At 44.1% G+C, this 21097-nt stretch overlaps 1 long non-coding RNA gene across 1 annotated transcript; it reads right to left on the bottom strand.

The window, feature by feature from the left end:
* Positions 1–3304: 3304 nt before the first annotated feature.
* Positions 3305–19870, bottom strand: LOC114814511. The gene is made up of 3 exons (XR_003762303.1): positions 19471–19870; positions 14839–14894; positions 3305–3439 (listed from the first exon to the last, which is right to left on the bottom strand). It is a non-coding gene; the product is annotated as an uncharacterized LOC114814511 (long non-coding RNA).
* Between the last annotated feature and the right edge of the window lie 1227 nt (positions 19871–21097).

The raw sequence follows: 21097 nt of genomic DNA, 5'->3' as shown, positions 1-21097 counted from the left end.
CAAACCCAGCAGATTGAGTGTCTTGCTGTCATCTATTCTCTGTAGTTGTTTCATCCAGTGGAGCTGGGCTGCTGTGAATATTAATTTAAAGCTTATGAGTTGACTGAAGTTTAGGAAATTGTTGTCACTAATCTTGTCCTGACATTTCATGTTGAGCGTATGATGAATATATTAAAACTGTTCCAGAAGCTAGAAGGCTGGACACCACAACAATAGTAATAAGAGTAATTACAGTGATAATAGTAATAGAAGTAGTAATAGTAAATTTTAAACTCTTACTGCGCTGATTGCTTCTGGCTTACCTTGGGGATGAGGACCAAGAAGAGGAGTCACAATGGGTTCTTGACTAACATAATCCTTATCTGAGATAGCCTGAAGGGAGTCTACTAAGTGAACAAGTTCATCCTGGCTGCCCTCATGGCCGAGAAAAGAAAGAGCAGGGCTCTCAAGAATTTCTGTACTGTTAAAGGGCCATGATCGAGCCAGTATGACACAGTGGATAGAGCACGGGCCTGAGTCAGAAGGTCATGGGTTCTAATCCCGGTTCCGTGGCTTGTCTGCTGTGTGACCCTTGGCAAGTCACTTAACTTCTCTGTGCCTCAGTTTCCTCATCTGTAAAATGGGGATTGAGACTGTGAGCCCCACGTGGAACAGGGACTGTGTCCAACCCTATTTGCTTAAGCACTTAGTATAACAAATACCATAATTACTATTATTATTAGTGAGTGACCAATGAAGAGATTCTACTTTGAAGCAACTTTCCTCAGGGTTCCAGATGCTGGATTCGAACTGTCAATCAGTCAATCAGTAGTTTTGACCAAGACCCTAGTGGTTGCTAGGCCTTATGGAATAATTAAGAGCCTATGGAGTTAATGCAGTATAGGAAGTGTTAGGAAGAGTACAATAATAGCAAGGCACTTAAGGAACTCGTAATTTAATTGGGAAGATAGACAAAAACAAATGAAAGTGAAAGCCAGAAGAAAAAATAAGGAAAAAGCAGAACAAATGCAAGGAGATGAAACAGCTAAATAAATAACTGAGTATTCAGTTAAATTTAAGAATAGCATGTATGAAAATATAAAAATATACATCTGAGGGTAGGAATAATAATAATAATGTTGGTATTTGTTAAGCGCTTACTATGTGCCGAGCACTGTTCTAAGAGCTGGGGTAGACACAGGGGAATCAGGATGTCCCATGTGGGGCTCACAGTCTTAATCCCCATTTTACAGATGAGGTAACTGAGGCACAGAGAAGTTAAGTGACTTGCCCACAGTCACACAGCTGACAAGTGGCAGAGCTGGGATTCGAACTCATGACCTCTGACTCCAAAGCCCGTGCTCTTTCCACTGAGCCACGCTGCTTCTCCAACGTACACAGAAAGTACACAGGTGCTGAGAGCAGGTGTTGACCTGATGTGATTTGGGTGTTGTGAATAAACTGGGGAACACTTGCCTCCCTGAATAAAGTCTTTGCCTCTCTAAGAAAGAAACTGCCAAGGTTAGAACAAAATTCCCTTTTGCCTTTGTGTTCCCCACAAAAGCAGAGTGAGGCACCTCACAGATCCCCAAGGAAGAATCTCTGTGTCCCTTACTTTGCAGCTTTGCAAATCCACTGATAATGGCCACCTTCCCACCAAAGTCACCCAGGGCCCCCAGTATCAGATATGCTCGGTGCACACCAGGCCTTAGGGATATAAGCTTCAGCTATGCATTCTTGACCCATCTCCACAGTGACCTAGTGAGAAAACCAGTAATTGACCCCAACCCCCCTCCACTACCTCCACTCCCTGAAACCAAGGGCTCCTGTTTCCTGACATTCCCTGGGCACTCCAGGCCAAAGCCATATAAACTGCAACTGAGTTCCCTTAACATTGCCCCCATCAAACAGCCAGTCACTGAGGAGACACTAACCCATCTGGCCTTTCCCCACCCCAGCTGGAAAGAGATACATAGTCACAGTATGAGGCCTCCACAAAACTTCCCGAAGACTGGTGGCTACTGCAGTAATTGCTGTGGCTTTGTACTCTGAGCTGTGAGGAACTTAAAATTATTCTCCTCTAGCCACAGCACCCCACTGATGTTTGTTTTTATTTTGTGTATCTGTCCCTGTTTTATATTGCTTTAGTGCGTTATTGTTTCACCATTCTTTATGCTGCTTCTTTATGTTTCTATATCTAGGCCCCTCTCTCCCTACTGCTTTTAGATTTTGAGCTCCCCGAGGGCCAGATACTGAATCTAATTCCTACCAAATTATTCTTTCCCACAACTTAGTAGATGGTCTGCACATAGTAAAGGCTTAATAAACTATTTTATCACTACTTCTACTACTCTGGGAGATTAGGGTTTCTCCACTTTAGTTTCAGGGCAGAAATAGGTTTTAGGGACATGGTTTTCCCTTAGCATTTATGAATGTGGCTAAAGACAAGTGTGAATAATAATAATTGTGGTATTTGTTGTTAAGCACTTACTATGTACTAGGCTGGGATATACACTAAATAATTAGGTTGGATCCAGTTCTATACCCCATAGAGCTCATAGTCTTAGTCCTCATTTTACAGGTGAGGGAACTGAGTGACAGAGAAATTAAGTGACTTGCCCAAGGCCACACAGTAGACAAGTGGCAGAGCAGGAATTAGAACCCAGGGCCTCTGACTCCCAGGCCCGTGTTCTTTCCACTAAGTCACTCTGCTTCTCGTGAAATCTTGATTGCTGGGTTTACCTATTTTCCAGTGTCACCAAAGGCAGGAAGATACTTAGTGAGGACAGAAGAAATTAGGCCTGAAGTGAAGGAGTGTGAGAGTTTGGAGGACATAGGACATTTTGCTAAAACAACACCTGGAGTCTCTGAACTCCATCTTTTCGCTCCCTTTACTGGTCCCTGAGGCTGGACCTGTGCAGGTCCCACATCGTAACCTAGCCCTGTTCTCTAGCCCAAAGTTGAACTTGTCAAAGAGCCTGAACTTGTGCTGGTCATACTGGCCAAACCTTCACTAGTCAGGTCCCATACAGCTACTGGAATTTCAAACGGTAATATTGTTGTTGAAATTATAAATGCATTTTTCTTAAAGATAACTCTAAGGACGACCCTAATTTTTTTTCATTAGACTTTCTTTTTGCCTTGGTCACAATTAAGTGCTTAGAACAGTACTTGGCGCATAGTAAGGGCTTAACAAATGCCATCGTTAATTAATTGGATTAGTCCCACAATTAGTTCCATATGCCCTATCTTGTTAAGCAACAGAGAGTCCATTGGATTACAGATGCATTTTCAATATAAGAATACATACATTGAATCCTCTTAATATTTTGAAATTTTAATATAATTTTATTTTTTATTTGATAATAGAAAAAGTCTTCAGTTTGGATAGTATGGATAATGAACTACATAACCATCTCCTGAATCTTTAAGAAAATTGAAGGCAGACTTTCTTGAATACCTGAGAAAAGAAAGGAGTATTATTTTTTAATTTTTCATTATTTTTAATTAGCAATAATATTAAAAGTCAAATGAAGGCTCAAGTGCTAACTCGATACCTAAGCATTATAGTTTGTTTTTCAATAAACAGTTGAATTATTTATTCAATAAATACAAGAATAGTTTTTATTCTTGATTGTTGCATTATTCATTCTCCACTCATAACAACAATTGAATTTTCTTATGTTATTTCACATGGAGGTTATAAGTATACCAGTATGGAAAATAAGCCCCAAGTAGTGCAGTCATATTAAAATGGAAAACTTTTTTGACAAGTTTTTGACAAGGGAATACTAGTTTCTCAGAATTTATCCCATCCCTAGTCTTTCAGTGTAGTTGACTGAACTAGACAAGTCAAAAGAAAACCCTTATTAAGGTGATAATTGACTTGAAAACTGAAAATGGGTTAATACATGTAAATGAGTCTTTCTAACAGACACTTTAGGAAAGAAAAAACTTTCTGCCATGGTTCATGCAGGCCCCTCAGCCTGAACTTGTGCCTGCCCCTCAGACTAAAATTGTGGTGGCATCTCTAGTTGTTCCTGTGACAATATTCCCTAAACTGTTCCTTTTTTCTTTTCCTTTTTCTTTGGTATTTAAGTGCATACTATGTGTCCAACACTGTTCTAAGCTCTGGGCAGATAGAAGTGACTCAGGTCGGACACAGTCTGATCCACAAAGCCAATCCTATACCTATATCCATGGTGGGTAACCTGGAAATTCCTAGCAAGAGGAGGCCTAGCTCCATGAGGCTCCCCTATCTATCTAGCTAAGCTCCCTTAGGCCCCATAGCTCAAGCTAAGACCCTAACATGATTGCTAAGCAACTGCAACAATATAGCCATAACTTTGTAGCTTGTGATTGCAGGAAAGTAGATGCCTAACAGATTAGGACATGGAAGCCTAACTTGACGGTTGAGAGGAAATGGAGCTCACACTTACGCACCTGTCTATATAAGTGAAAAATCCTTCCCCATCACCCCCAACTCGAACCATCACTGGGCTTCTCCAAGGGTTGTTAGCACACAGCTGCTGCTCAGAAGCTTGATCATTTTTCATGTACCGTTTTCCAGAGTCCCCAGGGGCCAAAAGAACTCACTGATCATAATATCCCCAGTAATTGGACACTATGAGAATGCAGACACCCCTTTAACTCTGAAATATATCAAACCTCAGCTACACTGATGGTGTCCTCTCCTGGTTCTTCTCATCTCTCTGGCTGCTCCTTTTCACTTTCTTTTACAGACTCCTACTCGGCCACCCACCCCCTTGAGGTGGGAGTTCCTCAAGGCTCAGTCCTGGGTTCCCATCTTTTCTCCAGCTAAACTCACTCCCTTGGAGAACTCATTCATTCTCATGACTTAAACTACCATCTCTTCAAGAATGAATCCCAAAATTACCTCACAAGTGCTGATATCACATCTTCTCTGTAATCTTACATTTCTTCTTGCCTTAGGAATTTGCCTATCTGAATATCCCACTGACACCTCAAACTAAATATGTCAAAAACAGTACTCCTCATATTCCCACCCAAACCATGACCTGCTCCTGCCTTTCCTATCAATACAGACAACATCACTATTCTCTCTCTCTCCCAAACCAAATACCTTTATTCTACCTGTGACTCATCTCCATCAGTCAACCCATATACTATATCTTTTACCAAATCCTGTCAGGTCTATCATCACAATGTTGCTAAAACACCCCTTTTTTCCCATACAAACTGTTACTATGCTGATCCAAGCATTTGTATCCCGCCTTGACTACTACATCAGCCTCTTTATTGACCTCCCTGACTCCTGCCTCTTCCCACTCCAGTCCATACTTCACTCTGCTGCTTGGCTCATTTCTCTAAAACTCATTCATTCCAACTCTCCACTCTCAAGAATCTGCAGTGGTTGTCCAACCACCTCTGCATCAAACAGAAACTTCTTACAAATGGCTTTAAATCACTCCATCAGTTCTCCCCATCCTACCTTACCTTGGTAGTTTCTTACCACAGCCCAGTCTGCACTCTTCTCTCTTCTAATGGCAGTTTACTCACTGTACCTCAATCTTGTCTATCTCACTGCAAACCCCTTGCCCATGTCCACCTTCTAGCCTGGAATCCCTCCTCTTCCATATAGACAGAGAACCAACTTGCCTACTTTCAAAGCCGTATTAAAATCACATCACCTCCAAGAGGACTTCCCTGATTAAGCCCTCTTTTCTCCTACTTCCTCTCCAGTGTCGCCTATGCACTTGGATTTGTAACTTTTAAGCACTTGATAGTCAACTCACCCTCAGTCTGACAGCACTAATGTCCAAACCCATAATGTATTTATTCATATTAATGTCTGTCTCCCCTTCTAGACTGTAAGCTCCCTGTGGGCAGAGAATATGTTTACCAACTCTATTTTATTGTACTCTCCCATGTACTTAGTCAAGTATTCTGCACGCAGTAAGTGCTCAATAAATACCCTTGATATGACTGGAATTCTTTGTTGGATTTTATCCTTGTGCTCAATGGACCAGTCCAAGGGAGAGCTGTTGTCCCCTGAAATAAACCTTACTAATGCTTACTGGAGTGTGCTGATACCTTGTGTTTGAGTGACCTGAGATCTCTCAGATCTAGTCTGGTACACCACAAAATGCAATCCTGGATAGGTCCTCCAGTCAGATCCTGAGCCAGAACTTAAACCCAAACCTATGTCACTCCTAAATTAAGTTCAATCCTGTCTTGGTCCCACAGGACCTGTGCCAGTCAAACAAGTTGAACATGCCCTGATCTACGATCCTGAACCTGTGCTGGTGCTCAAACAAACCTATGTTATTACTTCAACCCAACCCCCAATCTCCTCTGCTCCCATAGCCTTATCTGTACTCATACCCCAGCCCAAACATGTCCCCCCAATCTTAAATCTGTGCCACTTCCTCAGCCCCAAAGTGTGCCAGGTCCTCAGATGAACCTGGGCTGGTCATCTACCCCAGATCTGTGCCTGTCAGCCAAATGTTTTGACACTATAAGCTGAACCTGTGCCAGTCCCCTGATAGGAACCTATACTGATTCTCTTTTCAGAACCCGCTTTGGGAATCCAGTCCAGATCTGTGAGGATTCCTCCTCCCATGAATGTACAAGTCTCCCAGCCTGAAATTTTTTCAGTCCCTGAGGTTGAACCTGAGCCAATAATCCAAGAGCCTGTGCCAGTCCCCCAGTCCAAAGATGTGCTAGTCCCCCAGCCTTAATCTGAGTGGGCCCATATGCACAAACTTCTGCTAATCACCCATCCCAAAAATGTGTGTGTTCCTCATCCTGAACTCATACCTGTACCTCAAATCTATGTTGTTTTGTTATTATTATTATTATTATATTATGTACTTACTATATGTCAAGCACTCTTCTAAGTGCTGGGGTAGGTACAATTTAATCAGGTCGGACACAGTCTCTGTCCCACATGGGGATCACAGTCTAAGTGTGTAGGTCCCCCAAATTGAAGCTATGCCATTACCCATCCCAAACCCTCATCCTTAACCTGAGCTGATTCCCCCACCCTCAACCTTATAATTAATAATAATAAAAATAATACTTGTTAAGCACTTACTATGTGCCAAGCACTGTTCTAAATGCTAGAACAGATACAGTTTAATCAGGTTGTACACTGTCACTGTCCCACATAAGGCTCACACACTTAATCCCCATTTTACAGATGAGGTAACTGAGGCAGAGAGAAGTTAAGTGACTTGTCCAAGGTCACACAGCAGACACATGGAAGATCCGGGATTGGAACCCAGTTCCTTCTGACTCTCAGGCCCGTGTTCTATCAACTAAGCCTCACTGCTTCTTTCCTGTACCATTTTCCCAGGCTGGACCTGTGTCAGTGTTTCAAGTCAAACTTGTGCCAGTTACCCAATATAAACCTGTATCAGTCTCCTAGACCTAAACTCAGCCAGTCCCCCAACTCTGAAATTGTGGTGGTTCACCATGTTGAATCTACGGGAGCCTTCCAAGCAGAAACAGCTCTATGCTTATCTCGCCAAACTAGAATCTGGATTGAATGTGTCCTGGTATCCCTGCCCAAGCCTATGCTGATCTGCCAGTCAGAACCTCTGCTTGACCCTGGCCTGATTCTAATCATGTCCTTCTGGCAGAACTAGTGTTGGAAGTATAGCTTGTAACTGTGCCAGTTCCCCATCCTGAAATCTGGATCAGTCACCCTGACTGAATCTCTACCAATATTCTGTGTTGAACGCACACTAGTACCCAGCCTGAACATGTGCTGATCCTCAATCCCAAACCTGTACTGGCCCCTCAGCCCAAATTTGTGCCAGTTCCCAAAAATCAAGCTGTTGCCTGTTCCCCATCCCATATCTGTACAGTTCCTCAAGCCTTAAAGTGCATCAGTCCTTCATACTGTACATCTGTTGGCCACCCAGAAAACATAGGCCAATTCCCAAGTCAAGCTGTGACAGCCAGTTTCACAGCCCTCCACACTTAGAAGAGGGCTCAAGAAAATCCCTGAAGGCATAGTCAACTAATCAGAGAGGGGGATTGAGGAGGCAGTAGAGGGTTCATGTTGGACTAATAGGAAGACCTTCAGTCTTTGTGTCTGGGGGAGCAGGACACAAGAACAGCTGGTGTTCTGAACACTGGGATGGGCATAGCGCATAGGAAGGGATCAGAAAAGATCTCTCAAGGTTTGGAGTCCTGTCTAGACAGTCTAGCCACTGGCTAGAACTCTGGAGAAGGAAGAGAGGCTCCTTCCTCCTGAGGAAGAAAATAATGTGAGACCCAGGATGTCTCCAGGGAAGTACAGGGTGTCCTTGATGTGGAGGTAGTAGATTCTGGGAAAAGTGGTTTGCACTGGATTTGTTTCCATTTGCTAACTTGAGAACTCACTGAATATTGTTAAGATTCAAAATCTTGGTTTCTGTTTCTGGAAGGGGGTAGGGGAGAAGTTCCAGGTACTAGGGAGACACGTGGCTGGGGGAGCAGTGGACAAAGGAAGGAACACTTGTCTGCAGGCTTCCTGCAGTCAACCACAGGAGGGGTGGTGATAGGCTAGTCTCCCAATGATTTCTATGCCTTTGGAGAGGCAGGATTTAGCCATAGATTGGTGGCAGTGAGAGAGATGCAGGAACTTGGGAAGCAGTGAATAGGATACTCCAAACCCTGCAAGATAAGAATAGGAGAATTGGAGGGCTTTAGGACCCAGAGTAGGCTGAAAGGGGTCCAGTCGCTTCTAAAGGTCTCCGGGGAGGGGAGGGTATTCTTTTGGCCTGGGTTTAGGGCTGAGAACTCCCAGTAATGTTACATGAGGCTATGCTGGTTCTTCAGTCCAAACCTGTGCCAAACCCACAGCCAGAACACGTGCCAGTCCCCAAGGCCTAACCAGTACTTGTCCCCCAGTCTGAACCTTTGTTAATTTGCCAGGCTGAACTTTTGCCTTTTTACCAGTCCAAAGTTGTGCGAGATCTCCAGCCCAAACTTGTACTATTCCACCCATCCACCACACCCATCAACCCTACCAAAGTTGTTTCCCTTCGCCAGGCAGTACATGGAGCATTCTCCAAGCAGAAACTGCAGGTCCCCCATTTCAAACCTCTGCTGGTCCTTTGGCCAGAATGTGTGCTGATTCCCCGAAGTTGAAGCTGTGCCAATCTTCCAACCTGATCTGTGCTGGTCTTAAAAAGAAATCCTGAGCCACTTCCTCAGACAGAACTTGTACCCAACCCTTGGCAATGCACAATGATGATGATGAGGATGGTAATGTTAGTGGTATTTGCTAAGCACTTATTATGGGTCAAGTGTTGTATTAAGTAATGAGGCAGATACAAGATAATCAGGTCAGACACTGTTCCTGTATCCCATAGGCTCACAATTATAATAGCCCAGACTAAATATCTGCCAATCCCCAATCCTGATCCAGAGAAGGTCCCCCAGGTAGAACCTATGCCAGGATACCAGCCAGAACCTGTGCTAGGCCCCCAGCCTCAAACCATGCCAGAACCAGTTCTGATAGTCCATGCCAAATCTTTTATCGGTCCTCCATCCCAAAACATATATAAGTCCCCCAGCCTGAAACAATATCGCATATATATGCCAAACCTGAGTTGGCACTCCATTCCCAAGCATATGCCTTTCCCAAGTCTGAAATTGCTCCCATCCTCCATCACTTCCCAAGGCTCGGGCCTTCCAGCCCCATACTCCATGTTTGACCTGGGCTTGTCCCTAAATCCATACTTTGAATCTCTACCTATACTCCAGGCTAAACCTTACAAGTCCTAAACCTTACAAGTCTGAATTTCTGCCAGACCTCCAAGTCAAAACTGTGCCAGTCCCTCTGTATGAAACCATTTTGGACACCCAGCTTGAATCTACGCTGGTCTTCAAACCAGAACCAGGGCTGATACTACCGCCCAAATCTGGGCTGGTCCCTAGCCAGGAATCAGTGCTGCTGTTCCATCCTAATCTGCTCCAGTCTAACAGCATAAAAGGTGCAGGCTCCCAGGCTGTTCCATCCTAATCTGTTCCAGTCTAACAGCATAAAAGGGGCAGGCCCCCAGGCTGAAAATGTGCTGGTATTGTACTTTTCCAAGTGCTCAGTATAGTGCACTGCACACAGTAAGTGCTCAATAAATCCTACTGATGAATGAATGAATGAATGGACCCCCATCCCAAAACTTGTCCATGTCCTCCAGTCTGAACCTGAGCCAGTCTTCCTGGCTGAACCTGCACTGGTACCCTACCACCAACATATGCCTGCTGTCCATACCATAGCTATGCAGGGTTCTGGGTTTAAAACTGTGTTGATCCCCAAAGTTGTACCTCCTCTTGCCCTCCCCCAATCCCCAATCCCTAACCTTTCCCAGTCCCCCAGGTTCTAACTGTGCCTTTGCCAGGCAACCAGTCTGAACCTATGCAGGTTATACAACCCAAACCCATAGTGATCTTCCAACTTGCACCTGAGCCAGTGTCCCAGTCTGAAATTGTGCCAGTCCATTAGAATGAACCTGAGCTGGTAATAATAATAATAATAATGTTAATGATAGTATTTGTTAAGCACTTACTATGGGCCAGGCACTGTTATAAGTGCTGGGGAAGACACAAGCAAATCAGATTGGACAGTCCCTGTCCCACTTGGGGCTCACAGTCTCAATCCCCATTTTACAGATGCGGTAACTGAGGCACAGATAAGTGAAGTGACTTGTCCAAGGTCAAACGGCAGATAAATGGAGGATCCAGAATTAGAATATCCACTACACCATGCTGCTTCTCCTGCTTGAATCTGTGCTTGATCCCCAGGCCACACCTGGAATTATGCACTGGCCCAAATCTTTACTGTTCCCCTGGTTGAACCTGCCCTAAATCCCCATCCCAAAACTGTGACTGTTAAAATAAAGAAAATATGTGGGTTCCCCATTATAAAACTGCCAGTCTATCCGACAGAACATATGCTGGTCCCCAAAGCTAAACCAGTGCCAGTTGCTGAGCTTGATACTCCAAGACTGATCCTATGCTAGTCCTCAACCAGAACCTGAGCCAATCCTCTAGCCTGAATTTGTGCCTGCCCCCAAGCTGTACCTGTGCTGGTCCCCAAGCCTGAGTATATATGCAAGTCCCTTAGAAAGAACCAGCACCAGTAGTCCCAGTCACCTGGTCTGAAGCCACACCAATCCATGAGTCTGGTCCTCTACCTGTCTTTCAGATTAGACTTGTTCCAGTACACCAGTCTGAAATTGTGCTGGTGCCTCATTCCAAACATGTCCAGTTCCTTTTGTGGGTTGCCCACCTCGTACTTTAAGGTCCTCAAGCCTGAACCCAGGCTGAACCTGTGCCGGTCTCTCAGTCTGAAACGTGTTCCAGTCCCTGAAACTACCAACCGAAACCCAGAGATAACTGTGATGGTCCCCCAGGCAAAACATGTACTGGTTGTCCATGCCTAACTGGTGTATGTCCCCCATCCTGTATCGCTACTAGTTCCCCAACCTGGAACTCTACTGGTCCTGCAGCCTAAACCTAAATCAGACCCTTAGGCAGTTCCTCTGTCTGTACCCAATCCCGAACCTGTGCCAGTTCCCAAGTGTGAAATGCTGATTCCCCCAACATGAACTTGTACTGAATTAAGCCAGTTCTTTCTGCTTGAATTAAGCCAGTTCCTAACCCAAACTCATGTAAGTACCCCTGGAAGATCTTGGACTGATCCTGCACCTGAATCTATGTCAGAACCTATGTCAGATCCTGCCCCTGAACCTATGTGGGAAGCAGTATGTTGTAGTGGATAGAGCACGGGCTTGAATGTTCTGGGTTCTAATCCTAGCTCCGCCACTCGTCTGCTATGTGACCTTGGGCAAGTCACTTCGCTTCTTTGTGTCTCAGTTGTCTCATCTATCAAATGGGGATTGAGACTGTGAGCCCCACGTTGGACTAGGAGTGGGTCCAACCGGATTTGCTTGTGTCCACCCCAGAGCTTAGTAAAGTGCCTCGCAGCTAGTAAGCGCTTAAAAAATACCATAATAATAATTATTATTCCCTGTCTGAATCTGTGCTAGTCCCTTATTCTATACCTGTGCCTGTCCTCATTATTGAACCTGTGCCAGTTCCTCAGTTTGGACTTGTGTAAATTTATCAGTCTGAAGCTAGGCAGTTTCCCCCATCCCAAACCTGTTCTGGTAACTCAGACTTTAATCTGGGCCAGTCCCTCAGTCTGAATTTATCCTGATTCCCCAGGAAGAGACAGTGCAGGCTGTACGGTCTGACCTTTTACCAAAATCTGAATCAGTCCCGAAGCCTGAAACTGTGCCAGTCCCCCGGGCAGATCCTGTGCCAGTTTCACAAGCCAAATCTGAACTGATACCCAAGACCAAATATGTGATGGTCCCCTGCCTTAAAACGCTTTCAGGCCCTGTACAGGTCCAGAACCTAAAACAGTGCCTCTCATCCAGGCTGTTCCTCTATCAATCCCCAATCCCAAACTGTTCTCCCTGCCTGAACCTTTGCCAGTTGACCATCTGGAATCTGTTCCAGGCCCTCAAGCCGAACTGAACCCTTTTCCTTCCCGCAGCTTGAACCTGACCACGCCTCTGTGTTCAAACCTATACCAGTTGCCCATCTCAAAACTGTGGTGGTCCCGAATTCCCAACACATGCCAAGTCACCCAAGCCAAATCGGTGTAGGTCCCTGAGCCCAGAGTTGTGCCAGTCCCTCAGTCTGAATCTGTACTGGTCCCCCAGGCAAAGTCAGCACTAGTAGTACAGTCCCAAACTGTATTGCTCCACCAGTCTGAAACTATGTCAGTCCCTAAACTTAAGTCTCTTCCTGTCACTTAGACTGATGCAGTGCTCATCCTCCAGACTCAACAAAAGCTGGACCTTCTACCCAAACTTGTGCCAGTCATCCATTCCAAATGCATATTATTCCCTCATGCAGTCCTGTGCCAGTCTCCCTCCCAACCCTTTGCAGGTCCATAATCCTCCATATATGCCAATCCCAGAGACTAAACCTTTTCTGGTCCCCCGTACTGAATCTTTGCAAGTCCAAAATTCAGAAGCTTTACCTTTCACCCAGGCCATATCTTGGCCAATCACGCAGCCCAAATCTGAGCCAGTCTCCCAGCCTGCATATCTGCCAACCCTCTATTTCTAAGCTGCAACCATTACCTTAGCCCTACAGGCTCTTTCTGTGCTTCCTACCCTCTAACTTTATCCCATTTTAATCCTACGCCAGTTCCCCAGGCCAAACCTGTGAAGGTCCCTAGGTAATTCTGTGCCAGTTCCCCAGCCCAAACGTAAACTGGTGTCTCACCCTGAATCTTTGCCCACCCTCCAGTCTGAACCTGGACCAGTCCCCTAGTCTCTTCTTATACCACTCCCCCAGCCTAAACTTGTGCCAGACATCCTTGCCAAATGTGTACTGGTTCTTTAGTTTCAATTTTGTGCCAGTCTCTCAGTCTGATTCTGAGCTGACCCTCCTGCACAAACTTGTGACAGTCATCTAAAAGTATGGGCCATATCCTCACCCCAAACCTATACCTTTCCACCACCAGGGCCTATACTGATCCCCTGACCCAAATTTGTTCCAACCACCAATCCCATCCTTGTGCAGGTGCACAATATTCTATATGTGCCGGTCCCCCATACCAAATTTGTACCAATCTTACAGACCGGACTTGTGTCTGTTTGCCATATCAAACCTGGGCTGATCTGAAAGCCTAAATGAGCTCCAATTACCCATAAATAGATCTGGACACTGGAAAATACCTAATAAATTTTGCTCCCTTGAAAAGCTAAGTAATATTCTGAATCTGCTTCATGACACTACAAGTGGCCTGTAAAAGAGTTGGAGATATCCTGTACTATCCATTTCCAACCATTTCCCAATCCCAGTGAGATATATACAGAATGGAATACATAATGTATTGGCACATATTCTACATGATCATGCTGGAAAATAAAATGAGAAACCTGAATACAGGTTCCTCTCCTCTGGGAACCACTTCCATCAGAAAAGCTTTGAGCATAATTCAAAGTTAGCCAGCCCTCAAGTAAGTATAGAGTGAGGAGTAAAGAGACCTGTTTTTTTTGTATGGTATTTGTTAAGCACGTACGATGTACCAGGCTAAGCACTTGGATAATTACAAGATAATCAGGTTGGACACAGTCCATATCCTATGGTCTTAATCCCCATTTTACAGATGAGGTAACTGAGGCACAGAGAAGTTAAGTGACTTGCCCAGAGTCACACAGCAGACAAGTGGTGGAGCAGAAATTAGAACCCAGGGCCTCTGACTCCCAGGCCAGTGCTCTATGCTCTAGGCGAATCTGCTTCTAGTCCCAGTTCTGACCATGGTTTTCTGCATAGCCTTGGGTAAATCACTTAAACTCGTGGGTCACTGTTTCCTCATCTGTAAAATTGAGGCTAGTGATATGTGGCTCTCCATCTTTCACAGGGATGTTAATAGGATAAATGAAATAACTATATGTGATATGGCTTTGGAAAACTAAAATTATTATACAAAAAACCAAGGTATTATTATCACTATAAAGTCCTAAAAACAGTCATTCAAAAATTACTGCATTCAAATGCCTGTGTCCTAGAAGCACACATGTAAACTGCTTTACCAAATGATGATGATGGTATTTGTTTAGTTCTTACTATGTGTCAAGCACTGTTATAAGCACTGGGGTAGAAACAAGATAATCAGGTTGGACACAGTACCTGTCCCACATGGGGCTCACAGTCTTGTCAGCCAGGCACTATGGAGCGATGGTAAATTTAAAGAAAACTGAAATAAATGTATCAGCTTGCACCAGCCAGCTCCTCAAAATGTATCAGCTCTCACTCTTTCATAGCACAAAGCTAAAGACTGTCAGAAGATTCTCTTACCCAGGCAGCACAATGACCAATATTGCAGCAAGAAGCCCAGCACATCCTTTGGGAAACTGTCAGATAGAACATGGAGGCAGCGTGGTGTTAGATTCCATACTACAGTTTTACAGAGCTTTAATGCTGTCGTATCCTCTCACAGCTATGAGACCTGGACCACCCTCAGCACCCTCAGCCTAGAGCAGTCCCATCGCATACTCAACATCAAATGGCTGAATATGGTAAGCTGAAGGCATGGAGGAGAGCAGAAATATTTTATACATTAAAACAAACCTTCAGACAATTTTGCATCTAGTCTGAAAACCGGGAGCCAGTCGACACAGATAGATCAGCATGGGGCATTGCAAAAAAGGAGAGGTTTTTGAGTGGAAGTTTCCAAAGGGTCATCAAACAAGACAATGAAAATGAAAACAGCACCAGGTGCTGTAAAAAACAAGGGGCAGAATGTATTATATGGTTGGGACTGTGGGTCACTATGCTGGTCAAGGGTGTACGTGATAGGATTGCAGTTTGGTAATCTTCAACTCCCTAGAGAATGAAAGACTTCGGGGAATCCTCTGTTGTTCCAATTCCTCCCATCAAAATATTTATTTATGATAGGGGCCTCCTGTCCCTCCTGTGATTAGTTCCCCCAGGCAGAATCCGATTGGTCAAAAATTCTGCCTGTTAATCTCTCACACCAGTGACCCAATCCCCTTTCGGCTTTGAACCAAAGTACTCGGTTCCCACTGTATCCTACTGCTCATGGCATCAGGTACTCTCTTTCTGAGATGACCTGAGTACCAGTCCCAGTCTCTTTCCTTAGCAAAAGAAAAACATCTGGCACAGGGATACAGAAACTGCAGAGCTGAGGGGAAGAAAAGAGTTTGCCTACTATAGCTGGAATTTGGAGTGGAAGGAGAGATAGATGTATTTCTCCTTTTACAAGTTGGGAAGAGTTGCATTACTTTAAGTAGAAGTAGATAAGAAAAGTCTAATAATAAACCACAATTAAGTGGGAGGAAAAGCAGAGAAAGTTTTCTCCAGCCCCTGCCCAAGGATTAGAGTTTATTGTTCTGCATTGGAAACTGGGAGGATGAGTCTGAACCCAGCCTCACTCACCTGAGACCTAGGTTTATAATCTTTCACAAGTGGCTGCATGGGATATTTGCTCTAGGAAATCAGTCAATCATATTAATTGAGGGCATTCTTTGTGCAGAACACTGCACTTAGCATTTAGAAAAGGACTACAGTGGCCCAAAGTCTGCTACTGTCTCATATTGATTAATCTTTTCAGTTCCACACATACCCAGTAGGTGAATTTCACCATCAGTGGTATCTTCATGTACAAAAGACAATTATTTTATTTCCTCTCTTCCAACTCTCATGCAACCCACTGCACTCTGACCACTGCCCTCTTTACTCCACACCAACAGCCTGCTTTATAAGTATAAGAATATTTACGTAAATATTATGGGGCCAGGGTGGGCTTCATAGTGTTTAAGGGTTTGATAGTTAAGATACAGATACATACAGATGGGAGGTTGGAAAGGGAAACATAAGGCTTAGTCTGGGAAGACTTCTTGGAAGAATTACGATTTTAGGAGGGCTTGCCAAATCCTGTTTGCCGCAGCCAATGACCATCCTAATCCCATAGACCACCCCTTTCTCCTGGAAACATTATCTAACTTTGGCTTCTCTGACACTCTCTTCTCCTGGTTCTTTTCTTATCTTTGTGACCATTCTTTCTCACTCTCTTTCCTAGGCTCCTCTTCTGTGCTCACAGTACACTTTTGGGTCCCCTTCTATTTTCCATGTATACCCACTCCCTTGGAGAGCTCATTCATTTCCAAGACTTCAATTATCACTACCGAGATGATTTCCAAATCTCTCACTCCAGTTCTGACCTCTCTCCTTCTCTACAGTCTTGCATTTCCTTCTCCCTTCAAGACATCTCTACTCAGATGTCCTACTGAAACCTTGAACGTAACATGTCCAAAGCAGAACTTATCATCTTCCCCACCAATATTTCCTTCCCTGACTTTCCTATAACTGTAGATAGCCTCACCACCCTCCCTTTCCCCCAAGCCTGTAACCTTGGCATTATCTTCAACTCATCGTTTTCTTTCGGCTCACACATTCAATCTGCCATGAAATTCTGTAGATTATACTTTCTCAACATTTCCAGAAACCCCCGTATTCTCTTCATGAAAACTGCTACCAGCTGATTCAAGCTCTCATCTTTTCCTGCCTTGATTACTGCATCAGCCTCCTCACTGAACTCCCTGCTTCATGTCTCTTCCTTCTCCATTAAACAGTAAATGCTCAGTGTTGGGCAGACAGTTATCTTCCTTTGAAGAACAAACTCAAGCGCCATCTCACGTATGATTCAAAGGCCCCCAGGAACCTCCCAATTCCCCTTGTGCTTTTTTTTTCCACATCACTTATGAATTTCAACTTGAAGCTATCTGAAGTAGAGGTATATAGCTGGGTCCAGAGAATTTGTCCCCAAGTTTCTCTTTTCCTAATACTGTAATCATTATATCCTCTATTTTGCTCCACCAGGATGATAGTGGGCTGGCATTAAGGTGCTACTGTGGTTGGCAAAAGCTGTGTGTGCATGTATGCCCTACTACCTGAGTGATCTCATCTGCCCTCCATTACTACATCAGTCCCCAGTTTCCTAAGTAGAAGTGAGTGATTAGCCCAGTGATGGATTCTCTCCAAGGGAACAACAAGGCAAAGGGCACCTGAAGGTTTTTAAGCACAGGACAACAGGCCATATTTACAGCAGAAGTGACCGCAGCTTATTCCTAATTTTGTGCCATAGTGCCTGACCTGCTAGGTGGTTGCTGTGTTAGCAACTAAAACCTTCCCTGTCCATATCAGCCAGTTATTTTCCCACATTCTTGCTAACCCTATACACCACAAGAAATGCCCTAGGTGGCTTTTTAAGTCAGAAAACTGCACTACTGCTGACCTAGGCCCAGCAGACAGATATGGGTCTAGAATCCAGTCTAGTGAATATGCCACATGCAGTTACCTTAACTGAATTTCCAAGGTTTACACTTTCTGAGCAACTCCTTCCAGAAATTATGTTACAGAAATAGCTATTCCTCCTCCAGCTTCTTCCCCTTTACTACTCTGAAGGTAATCCCTCTGGTCACTTCAGCAATGTTTAGCCAGCCCCCTCTTGTTTGGATGGTTGCTAAGGAGCAGAACAATGAGATTTTCCAAATCTGGGACTCCTGTTTGAATCTTTAGGTAAAACTGCAGGAACAATTAGAATGGCTAGCTGTAGTATCCTCATCTCAGTTGCTTTGTGGACAGAGGATGGTTCTTCGATTTAGTTGCTAAGAGGACAGCAATGGAGCCTGGGCCTGTGAACAGATCCAGCGGGAACTCACTGTCAAATCCAGGACACCATCATCAAAATTGAAAACTAACGGCCACCTATTTCCTAAGAAATATGGATCAGGATCTGCCAACGGCTTAATCTCTCCTGGCAGATCTGATCGCAGAGCTAAAGAATGCATGAAAGAAGTAATCCTAGGGATTACTCATCTATCCTTCAAGCCTCCATTATTTATATATTAATCTGTGAAAATTTAATGGTAAGGTGAAAGTTTCCCCTTCAAGATAAATGTTTTTCATTCATTTAACAATTAAGAGTTAAGAGATCTTCAGTTTATGACCAAATCCTGTTGGTTCTTCCTCCGCAACATTTCTAGGATCTACCCCTTCCTCCCTACCTTAGCAATCACTAGACACCTTCCATATCCCAACTTGCCTACTATATCAGATTTCTCACTGATTTCTTTGTTCCAAGTCTCTCCTTTAACCAGTTCCTACTCCCCTCTACTGCCTGGATCATTTTTCTAATACAGCATTCTGCACACATCTCCCCACTACTCAGAAACCCCCATTAGTTGCCTACTCCTCTCTGCATCAAGGAGAAACATCGCACCATTGGGTTCCAGGTACACAATAAACACTCTCCCTCCTTCTCATCCACTGTCTTCTCCCACTACATCCCATCTTACATTCATTATTTGAAGCAAGCTAACCTACTCGTTGTGCCTCATTCTCAATTTCATGTGACTGACCTATTGCTGATGTCCCTTCTCTCTATGACTGGTCCACCCCTCTCCTTCATATCTGACAGACCACTTCTAAATACCAACATTAGTTACCCATCTTCAAAGTCCTTCTTCATTCATTCATTCATTCAATCACATTTATTGAGTGCTCCTGCAGAAGTCTTCTTCTGATTCCTAATCTCCCCCATTTAGATTCTCCGGTATCTACTTTCAATACTTCAGTCTATCTTCAGTACTTCCACATCACCTCAACACTTAAGTTTCCTTAGCACTTATATACATATCTCATGCATTCTACTACTTCCTGAAGTCTGTAATTTATTTTAATGTCTACCTCCCCTGCTAGACTTTAAACTGCTTGAGGACAGATATCTTATTTGTTAATTCTATTAGACTCTCCAAGGACTTAGTAGAGTGCTCTGCCCCCAGTAGAGACTCAATACAAACTGTTGATTGTTTACTGGAATGAGTTCCATTCCAAATGCCATAATTAAGGGTATCTGCTAATTGCTTTTAAAAAAACATCATTTGTTTTCTTTTTTTTGGTAGTTACTTGTTTGGCGTTCTCAATGTCGTCTTCTCTTGCTCCAACCAGACTAGAACCACCTCTTTAGGTTGTGCTACTTCAGCCATGATCTAGGAGAGGGAAGGAACAAAACTCCAAGCACAGCACAAGTTAGAAAATGACACCAGGCGTCCCGGAGTTGGGGAAGGAATAATGTTGACATGCACCTCAGTGGGAAAGTCCCTTTTTCGCAGGAAATAAGCACTCCAAGATAGCAGAATTGCTTGTAATACTAGGGAGACCTCTAAATAATGCAGACACTGAGTCCAAGCAGAAATTGATCAGAAACCCTGCAGGGATTTAAGTAGAGCTGACTACCTGTGGTCTGACCAATGCCTTTACCATAGCAACTGACAAGACTCATTTGAATGGTCATGGCAAGAGACTGTAACACACACTGAGCAGTGATGGGTGGAGAAGTAAGTAACTAACTGTGATGGTAGCAAGGCTTTTCAGCCTAAATCCCAGTTTTATGAGCATCCCAAGTCACTGTAGGAATGCCCAGAGCCTGGACAGCTTCCACTGGGCCCTAAAGGCCTCCAGATTCCTCATTTTGGAACTGCAGGCTTTAGGGTATTCTATTCATTGTCCCCTAAATTCCTCCACGGCAATTGTTGCATAATAATAATAATAATAATAATAATAATGGAATTTGTTAAGCACTTACTATGTTAGAAGCAGCGTGGCTTAGTGGAAAGAGCCCGGGCTTGGGAGTCAGAGGTCGTGGGTTCTAATCCTGGCTTCGCCACTTGTCTGCTGTGTGACCTTGGGCAAGTCACTTAACTTCTCTGTGTCTCAGTTACCTCATCTGGAAAAATGGGGATTTAAAAATGTGAGCCCCACGTGGGACAATCTAATTACCCTGTATCTACCCCAGCTCTTAGAACAATGCTCTGCACATAGTAAGCGCTTAACAAATACCATAATTATGTTATAAGCGCTGGGGTAGATACAAGGTAATCAGGTTGTCCCATGTGGGGCTCACTGTCTTAATCCTCATTATACAGATGAGGTAACTAAGACACAGAGAAGTTGAGTGACTTACCCAAGGTCACACAGCAGACAAGTGGCAGAGTCAGGATTAGAACTCATGGCTTTCTGACTCCCAGGCCTGTGCACTATCCACTACGCACAGCTGCTTCTAAGGCTGACTCAGGTGTCTCCCTGAAGGCATAGAGATGATAAGGTTCTAGGCTACCATTGCTGTCCTGGGCCTGACTGCAAGAATCCCAAAGACAAAGCACTCCTACCCATGGTTCCCTAAGTCACATTCATTCTATCATATTTATTAAGTGCTTACTATGTGCAGAGCACTGTATTAAGCCTTTGGGAAAGTACAATGCAACAATAAACAGTGACAATCCCTGCCCACAATGAGCTCACAATCTAGAGCAGGGGAGACAGATATCAGTATAAATAAATAAAATGACTGATATATACATAAGTACCGTGGGGCTGGGTGGAAGGGAGAGCAAAGGGAGCAAGTCAGGGCAATGCAGAGGGGAGTGGAAGATGAGGAAAAGTGGAGCTTAGACTGAGAAGGCCTCTTGGAGCTTATGTGCCTGCAATAAAGCGTCGAACAGGGGGAAAATAATTGTCTGTCGAATTTGAAGAG

This window comes from Ornithorhynchus anatinus, chromosome 10, assembly GCF_004115215.2.
Source record: "Ornithorhynchus anatinus isolate Pmale09 chromosome 10, mOrnAna1.pri.v4, whole genome shotgun sequence".
NCBI lineage: Eukaryota > Metazoa > Chordata > Mammalia > Monotremata > Ornithorhynchidae > Ornithorhynchus > Ornithorhynchus anatinus.
This window is presented reverse-complemented; position numbering and strand designations above follow the sequence as displayed.